We start from the raw sequence: 9550 nt of genomic DNA on the forward strand, positions 1-9550 counted from the left end.
ACCTCCGACCCTTCACCTCTAACTGGCTCCCCATTGGACCGAGGAAAAGTGGGCGTGAATGCTTTTTGATCCATGAATTTGCATATAGCGATATTACTCCAACGCACCTGGAGGCGGGGCCAAATCGCCCCACGCTCGCCGATAGGACGGAACAGAAGTGGGCGTGAGTCGTTTTTGATCCGTTTCCTTCGGAAAGGCTGTGCCTCTGCACCCGCTGCTCGGTGCGCGCCCTGCACGAGTCCAGTATCGGCGCCCACAAGCGGCGCGCAAATGGCGGTGATGCGATGGTTGCGAGGGCGAGTTGTGACGGTAAAGGTCGTGGCTGTTGTTGTGAAGCGGCGTTGCGGTTGGTGGTTGTTGTGTGATGGCTGTTGAGACGTGGTTGGTGGTGGTAGTAATGGCGGCTGGTCCAAAATAAAGATAGTAAAAGAAAAACGGCTATCTAGAGGGGTCGCAGCCCGAATGAATGACATTTATTCCCTCTAAACAACGGGTTTGGGCCTAACTACACATATACTTACAGAGATATCTCACCTAAGGGACCTGAATGGTGGTTTGCGAATTTCGTCAACCACAACAATATATATACACATATATATATATATATATATATATATATATATATATATATATATATATATACATATATATATATATATGTACATATATATATATATATATATATATGTATATATATATATACATATATATATATATATATATGTACATATATATATATATATATATATATATATATATATGTACATATATATATATATATATATATATCAAGCATGTGGTGATTCATCAAATGCAGTGCTATACTTGGTGCCGGTCCTGATCTGTGTCACGAATTGAGGGAAAAGATTGGATATAATTATTAGATGTAGGTTTGGGTTGAAAAGAGTATAGATATAAGTCTTAGATGGAGATTTGGATTGAAAAGAAGATAGATATAATTATTAGATTCAGAAATGGGTTGAAAAGAGTATAGACATTAGTATTAGATGTAGATTTGGGTTGAAAAGAGTGCGCAACGTGCATACTCTACGGTGTTGGCATTTGGTGTGTTGTTCCTATATTCCCCCGGGCGCCGCATTCCTGCAGCAGCATCGTCATGATGGTTAAGTTTCCTATTTCTTCTGCACAGTGGGTGGAAATTATCGCTGTGCTGCACGTGTTCTGTGCACCATGGGCGTTTTGTGTTTTGTTCCTTTTGGTCTTTTGTGAGGACGCATTCTCATGTGAAGGGCATGGCCACAGCTTTTACAGGCGGCCGCTACTTGGATTTACCTCAGGAATAGAGAAAAAGAATAGGAATGAAGTTAGAGATATAATCAGACCTAACTATGAGATGCACACAACGCACTGTCCCGTTTGACCCATCAGACAAGAGGGAAGGGACTATCTGTGCATATATTAATGAAATAACTGTCTGGGGACCACTGTATGATGGATGCCATTGCATTGTAGGGATGCGGTTTCCAGAACCACAACAATATATTCCTGTCAGCAAGCCTTCCAAAATAAATTTAAAAAGAAGAACTCATGATGGCGATCCTAGGGCAAGGTCGCCAAAAAAAGAACGAGCAACTAAACAAAGTAAACTGACAGTACCATGTATGGAATCGGATAATGAGGAATGGGACGAGGATCACGCAATGGAGTACTATTATGCAGCCCAGCAACGGGCCCCTCCACCTAAGAGACCTTTTAGAGAACAAAGAACTTCCCGGGGACAGGCGCAAAGTCGCAGAGGGGAAAAGAAGAGGGTCCCCCACAGGGAGTAGCTAGGGATGAATGTGGAAAAAAGGACATTTTATGCTAGACTGCCCACAAGATGTATCCCGTACACGACCGGAGACTCGGACAGGAAGGTCAGTCCCGGTCTGAGTACGGAGAGCTGGAGTGAGATAAAAAGGAAAATAGGCAATGGCAGGGTGGGAGCCCAACTCTGCCACACAACCCCAAGGAAACCCCAACTCTGCCACACAACCAACATATTCTCTTACGGTAAATGGGAAGAATTTAATTTTTCTCATCGAATCCGGGGCCACTCGCTCGATGATTAAACTCGGGGATCTTAAGGATGCTCCAAAATCCAACAAAACAATTTAGATAGTGGAAATCTCAGGGAAACCTGAAAAAGTGCCTTTATCAGAAGTATTAGATGTCAAATGTGGGACGCTTGAGGCCAAGCACGCTTTTCTTTTAGCCACCAACTCTCCATCCAATCTCTGAGGACGAGACCTGCTTTGTAGATTAGGATGTATGGTGCGATGCACCGAAGAGGGCGTATATCTTGACACAGCGGAAGAAACGTTGCAATTACTCGCCTCTCCTGGTCCAGTGGTTTATTGGTGAAGGATAACAGATGAGATTTTCTTGAACCAAATAATGCCGTTTTTAGAAGAAATATATTGGATGCCCGAGTTGAAACATGGCTAGAACAGAACAAGATATTCAAGGCATGGCACTCACTGCTTCATTGTACAGCCTACGACGAGGGCATGGAGAGGGTTGACGAATTTGAAGAGTGGGCCGACCAAAACGTAGGGGCTTACACAAATCTCAAATTGAGGGATGTGTGGTTCAGCCAACTAGGAGTAGCCCTCAGTGTCGATTTGACTTAGAGTCAGTGGGTTTTGACACATATTTCCAAAGAGCTTGCGTACATATATCTATTATGACTGGAAAGGGGGAACCACCGGAGGTGCTGGGACCAATGGTGAAGGACATGTCACAAACAGACCAGTATCAGTTGTGAAACGACCACCTGAGCGGTGCCCTGTGGCAAGTACAGGACAAGGGTTAGCGAAGGAAGCAGACCAGGGGCCAGGAGGTGGAGGCTGTGTTTGAACGAATCGATTTACCTCCAACAGAAGAGTACCCGGTCACTATCACAGAAAACGACGAAGACACACTCGGACAAGTGCCTGAGAAATTGTGGACGAAACATCCTAATGATGTGGGCCGTATTGCTAATGCTGCACCAGTAAAGATCGAAATTGACCCACAATGTAAGGTGCCGAAGATTAAACAACACCCCTTGCAGAAGGAGGCAATAAAAGGAACAGCTCCAGTAATGGATGCTCTCCTATAACAAGGGATTATCAGGGAAACGACCAGCCCATGTAATACGCCGATCTTCCCTGTGAAGAAACCGGGTAAGGACACTTGGAGATTCGTACAGGACTTAAGGGTGGTCAATCAATGTATTAAAAACATACATCCAGTAGTACCTAACCCAGTTACTATACTGTCAATTATTCCAGCAACAACTACTATGTATTCAGTGATCGATCTATGCTCTGCCTTTTTCTCAGTACCGGTCCACCCAGACTCACAACACCTGTTCATGTTCACCTATCAGGGTAGACAATATACGTGGATTGTATTGCCACAGGGATTCAAAGACAGCCCAACACTGTTTTCTAGAGCATTGCATAAAGATTTAGATGACATATACCTTAGTAAGGGATCCGTATTAATACAGTACGTAGACAATTTGCTTGTATGCTCAGACACGGTGGAGCAATGTAAGGAGGACACCATTACCTTGCTTACCACGCTAGCAGAGAAGGGACACAAGGTGAAGAAAGCAAACTACAGCTATGGAAGGACAAGGTCGATTACCTCGAACATACTCTTCTGGCAGGAAAGCGAGGGATCAATGTGGAAAGGGTCGCAGCCATACAGGCCATGCCAAAACCTAGGAACAAGAAGGAAATGCGACAGTTCCAAGGAATGATAAGCTATTGCCAACAGTGGATCGTAGATTTCATGGTGTTATCTCGACCCTTGTATGGCTCAATGTTAGAGGCGGCACCAACATCAATTGAGTGGACAGAGAGGAGAATATGAGCATTTGAGAGTCTGAAGACACAATTAATGACGGCACCAGCATTAGGCCTACCTGACTACGAGAAACCCTTTATACTGTACGTCCACAAGGACGGATTTGCACAAGCGATGCTAACACAACAGCGTGGGAATAAACAACGACCCATTGGATACTTGAATGCACGACTCGACACGGTAGCAAGAGGGTTACCACTGTGTTTGAGGGCGGTGGCAGCGGCAGTGTTCGCAGTACAAAAAACGGCAGATATTGTGATGCAACACCTTCTAGTAGTGAGAGTGCCACATTGTGTCAGTTCCATGATTTTGAAAGCCAATACGCAACATTTGTTAGCGACCCGTATATTGACTTATGAACTCACTCTGTTGTTAGCACCGAACGTCAAGGTAGAGAAATGTGCCATTCTGAATCCGGCAGCAATTTTGTCCAGAGATGGTGAAGGGGAACCACATGGCTGCATGGAAAGTATACGCGCATCTGTCACATCCAGGGAGGATATGAAAGATGTGCCGTTGCAAAACCCGGACAAAATACTGTATGTTGATGGGTCTTCACAACGAGGGGAAAACAGAACCTTGCTGGCAGGTTACGTAGTCTGCACTGAACACGAATGCATCGAATCAGGAAAGTTGCCAAATACGTATTCAGCACAACAAGCGGAACTGTGTGCCCAAATTGCAGCTTGCAAAATAGGGACAGAGCAAAGAGTTACTATACATACTGATTCTCAGTACGCATGGGGTGTGGCCCACAATTTGGTAGGATATGGAAAGAACGACATTTCATTATGTCTCGTGGTACGCCCGTGAAAAATGGACACCTCATAGCAGAATTGATGGATGCAATACAAGGACAATTGCAATAATAAAGTGCAAAGGACATTCCATGGGTACCGACGGTCAGTAAAGGAAATGCAGCAGCCGACGTGGCAGCCAAGGCAGTGGCTCGATCCGAGAGTCTTAACATCATGTATATCAAAAGTATGGCGACCAACCAACAGACCCTATCGTCACTAGACGACCTTAGTCAAATGCAACAGGCAGCAGATAAGGAGGAAGTCCTGAAGTGAAAGATGAGAGGATGTCGATTTAATGACCATACCGCATTCTGGGAGACCCTGGAGGCAAACGCATCGCCCCACGACATATATTGCCATGGCTTGCACGCTTGTTGCATCAAAATGGACATGTGTGCAAATGAAGCAAGGTGTACCAGGTGGGGTTGACTCTTATGGTAAATCAAACTTGGTTTGCACCTGGATTTGTGGCAATTGTGAAAAATCATTGCAAACAGTGTCTCATTTGTCAGAAAAGGAATACAGGTAGAGCACAAACAGACTCAGGCAGCTCATCCCCCACAGTGGGGACCATTTATACATCTGCAGGGAGATTTTGTCCTCATGCCACCGTGCTGTAACGACCGATACATACTGGTGATAGTGGACAGATTTACGAAATGGGCGGAGGCCGACCCATGCAGAAAAGGGAATGCTGTTATGGTCGTTAAATTATTAATGAGGGAATATATCTGGAGGTATGGGATACCATACAGAATATCAAGCCATTAGGGAGGGTCCTTCACAACAGACTTAACTAAGGAGATGTGTAAAGCAAGCATTGCAGATAAAACAATCTTTTCACTGCCCTTATCATCCACAATCGGTGGGAGATGTGGAAAGGCAGAACGGGACATTAAAGAATAAACTGGGAAAAATCTGCGATGAAATGGGACTAAAATGGTCGGAGGCCCCACCCCTGGCATTGATGGCCATGAGGTCAACTGTAAATAGAACGATGGGATTGTCCCCACACGGAATATTGATGGGACGATCAATGCGGGTACCAGTTACAGCTCCGAAAGATTTGAACCAATTGCAACTGCAACAGATGGATGGGGTAGTGTTGACCTTTTGTAAAGCTCCAACAAAGGTGGTGAAAGGATTTCATTCACAGGTTCAGGAGGCACTCTCAGAGTCAGCCCAAAGTCAACTACACCCATTTGAACCAGGAGATCAGGTCTTGATTCAGAGCTTTTCAAGGAAGAACTGCTTACAACCAAGGTGGACAGGGCCGTACCAAGTGCTTCTGGTAACACACACTACTGTGAGGGTTGAAGGTAAGACAGCGTGGATACACGCAACACACTGCAAGCCATACACGGGAAAAAATGTAGATTCAGCACCCCAAGATGGAACAGATATGAGGGAGATGGTGGAATAGGCGTAACATCTACCTTATCATGACCACAACTCTTTTCGCACCTATTTGTGTGTGGGTAATTTACATTACTAGGGACAAGCAAGACAGTGAAGGGACCACCAATGACGTGGGGATCACAATGATGGGAAAAGAGAGTGAGAAATTGGGTCCTGCGAACTCGCAGGTTGATAGGAGGAAAAAACGAGAAATAACCCTGCATAAAGAGTTGACGCATCATTCATTGAACACCTATTTGGCATTGTCTTTTCAGTATGCCAAGGCTATGGGCAAAAGTAAGTTGGGTGTGTTCACACCTCCCCCACTCCTCAAAACATGGGTTGCTCTTGTTTACAGTCCCATTGAAGGGAGAAGATATGTGTGGATACTTAATCCGCAGCCAAGATAGACTAATTTTAACTGAAGTGAAAAAGACACTAGCGTCAGTATGAGGGGAAATAGCAGAGAAAAGGAGAAAATGGAAATGGGGGTGGGGGGGGGGGTACAATTGTATGGACGATGAGCACTGGTATTACCCCAAGTATCGGACTCTTAAAATGCATGTCGTGATTAAGGCACCAAAAGGTGAATCAAGTGGAAACCCCGTTGAATTGAAGATGACAGACTATGAGGGATTGAAAAAGGGTGAAGGATTGAAAAGGTACCCTCCACATTTTCAACTTATGCACAAACAAATTGGACTGATTTGTCTAATCAGAAGACAGGGTACTGGACCTTAATTGGGAAATTCATCATGTCAATATTATGCTGAACATGGTAACGAAATTATAACCGTTAAAGGACAAACTAACAGGGCAACCATACCTGTAAAGATACGAGTGAATAACCTTTTGGAGCCTCAGGCACCTTTGAATGGAACTTACTTTGTGTGCAGATATGGGGCATACTCATGGTTGCCAATGGGATGGACAGGATCATGCTATTTGGGATATGTAATACCCAGAATTTGGGTTATGGACCAATCACCATTTATGCCACAGACCAGACCAAAAAGAGCCATTTCAGAAGTTGAGAGATTTTTTATGATCGCATTCCCTCCTTATGGAGCCGCGAAAGGTGCGAGCGAAATTATTAACATGGCAGCATCATTAGAGAAACTCGCCAACACCACTAGTGAGGGGTTTCACAAGACAAGTGTGGAACTGGTTGCTATGTGGACGACAGTTATGCAAAACTGCATTACTCTTGATATGCTGTTGGCAGAAAAGGGAGAGACTTGTTCCGTCATAGGTGTGGAATGTTGCACCTATATTCCTGACAATTCAGAAGAAATTGATAATTTGGCTAACAAAATTAAAGCTGAAGGTGTGAAGTACCATGACTTTCATAAAGGATGGTCAGTAGGATCTTGGTTGAAGGGAATATTTGGAAGTTGGGGAGCCTGGATAATCCACTGGTTGTTCATAAGGCTCATGACCTTTATAGCCATTATCGTTGTCATTGCTTGGATTAAAGTATCAATCAGGGCATGTGAGAGACTGTGTACTTCAGCAACGGAGAAGGCAACAACAACGGAGATGGAGATGCCAGTATACAAGGACATGCTGAGCCACTCATCTATGCTGGACCGTTCACCTGAAGACTGGAGGTCACCTGGAGACAAAGCAGAAGTCCCAGAAAAGGAACCGATTGTGACTGAACCTATTGTGACTTTTGGTCGAGACACCGTGCGGGTGAAATTTTGTGAGAAACCCAACATCATCACAAGTGCCCAAGTGATCAATAAAAAGGAAGGACCGATAGAGCATTTCCAACCACTGAAATTAACACAAGAAAGAATCAATGGCAATGGCAAAGCATTGCAGGAAATCCAACAAGTAATTTGGGAAAATCAGAAAATGTTGGATGAGCTTGCTGAGGAAACACACGGTCAGGGAGATACATACGAGACACTATAATTGTACCAACTAGCTCACAATTTAAACTGAGTATAGTGCTTTGTTGTAAAAAAAAAAAAAAAAAAAAAAAAAACCCAAAAACAGGGGTTACCGAATTGGATGTAACTGGTGTGTGTGTGGGATCTTCTCTTGCAGGCTCTTTGGGTGATCTGTCTCCGCCGACCATGGTACTCTGCCGGTTGAAGGGAGGGGGTGGACATGCACACCCATTGATGCTGAGATGAGCTGGTGCTCTCAAAGGAGGAAAAGGGTGCAGGTGGAGCCTGACATACCGTCAAAGAGCCATTCCGTAGAGACTTGAATGTAGGGATTGAACTCTGTGATAGGGATTACATACATGGTTGGCACCCACATGGTGATGGCGTGAAGGAGGCATGACCAGTAGGCATGGACTCACCTCCGGAGAGAAAATCCAGCTTCATCGCAGTGTCTGATGGGGTTCATGGACACTACCCATCCGGAGGTGGCGGCAGCCATGCATTCCTAGAGGGCGAACCCTGATTGTTCTGTGGAGAGATGATCCCATTGCGAGCCAGAGACAAATTTTATTTTGAGAATCTTGAGTTGTTGTTCTTGCAAAAACAGATTTGTTTTTGTATCAACAAAACGGAGGAATGTGAGGGCTGAAATAGAGATTTCAGCTTTTCTTTCATTTAAAACTTACTTTTAAATATCTTTTTTTGATTAAAAGTTGTTTATTGCTTGCATCAAGTTAAAATTTGTTTTATTACTGCTCAGATGCTTCTTAATAATTCAATATATAACCATGAATTGTATCTGGAGACATGAGCCAAGTAAAATACAGCGCAGAGAATATTTCCTCATCTCCATGGCACGACTATGTTTTCGAAAGCACTCTCTGGTGCTTGAAGATAAAGAGAAAATTCTGTGCTTGAAATGCTGATGTCTTGTAAAAAAAATCCACAATAGGGGCCATGTTGATTGCTTCAACCAGAGAAAGACGCCCATATATAGTGCTTCTCCAGACCCACATCCTTATCGGCTTAACCATGAGATGCGCTTTATGCAAAAATGAGTTGAGCCACTAACCATAAGATGTGCTGAACTCAGGAATTTGTTGGTTGAGCCACTGACTGCAAGATGTGTCTTGCTCAAGAGTACTTCTCTAAAAATGAATATAAAACCAGGGGTGACTGAAGATAGACAGAGCAGTTTTGGTGTACTCGTGATAGCATTCTGTTCATGGCTTGCACGTGTCAGGTCAGTGTCAGGTCAGGTCAGGTTAGATCTGTGACCTGCTGCAGGTACCATGAAAACCTGGACTAACCTGTTCCATGGTCGGGTTGTCGGCGACGAAACCAGCTCCATCGCAGTGTCTGATGGGGTTCATGGACACTACCCGTCCGGAGGTGGCGGCAGATAGACAGAGGTGACTGAAGATAGACAGCAGTTTTGGTGTACTCGTGATAGCATTCTGTTCATGGCTTGCACATGTCAGGTCAGTGTCAGGTCAGGTCAGGTTACATCTGTGACCTGCTGCAGGTACCATGTAAACCTGGACTAACCTGTTCCATGGTCGGGTTGTCGGCGACTAAACCGTCTCCCCCACCAGG

Source organism: Eptatretus burgeri, chromosome 2 (genome assembly GCF_056783735.1).
Source record: "Eptatretus burgeri isolate ZD-2024b chromosome 2, Ebu_testis_v1, whole genome shotgun sequence".
NCBI lineage: Eukaryota > Metazoa > Chordata > Myxini > Myxiniformes > Myxinidae > Eptatretus > Eptatretus burgeri.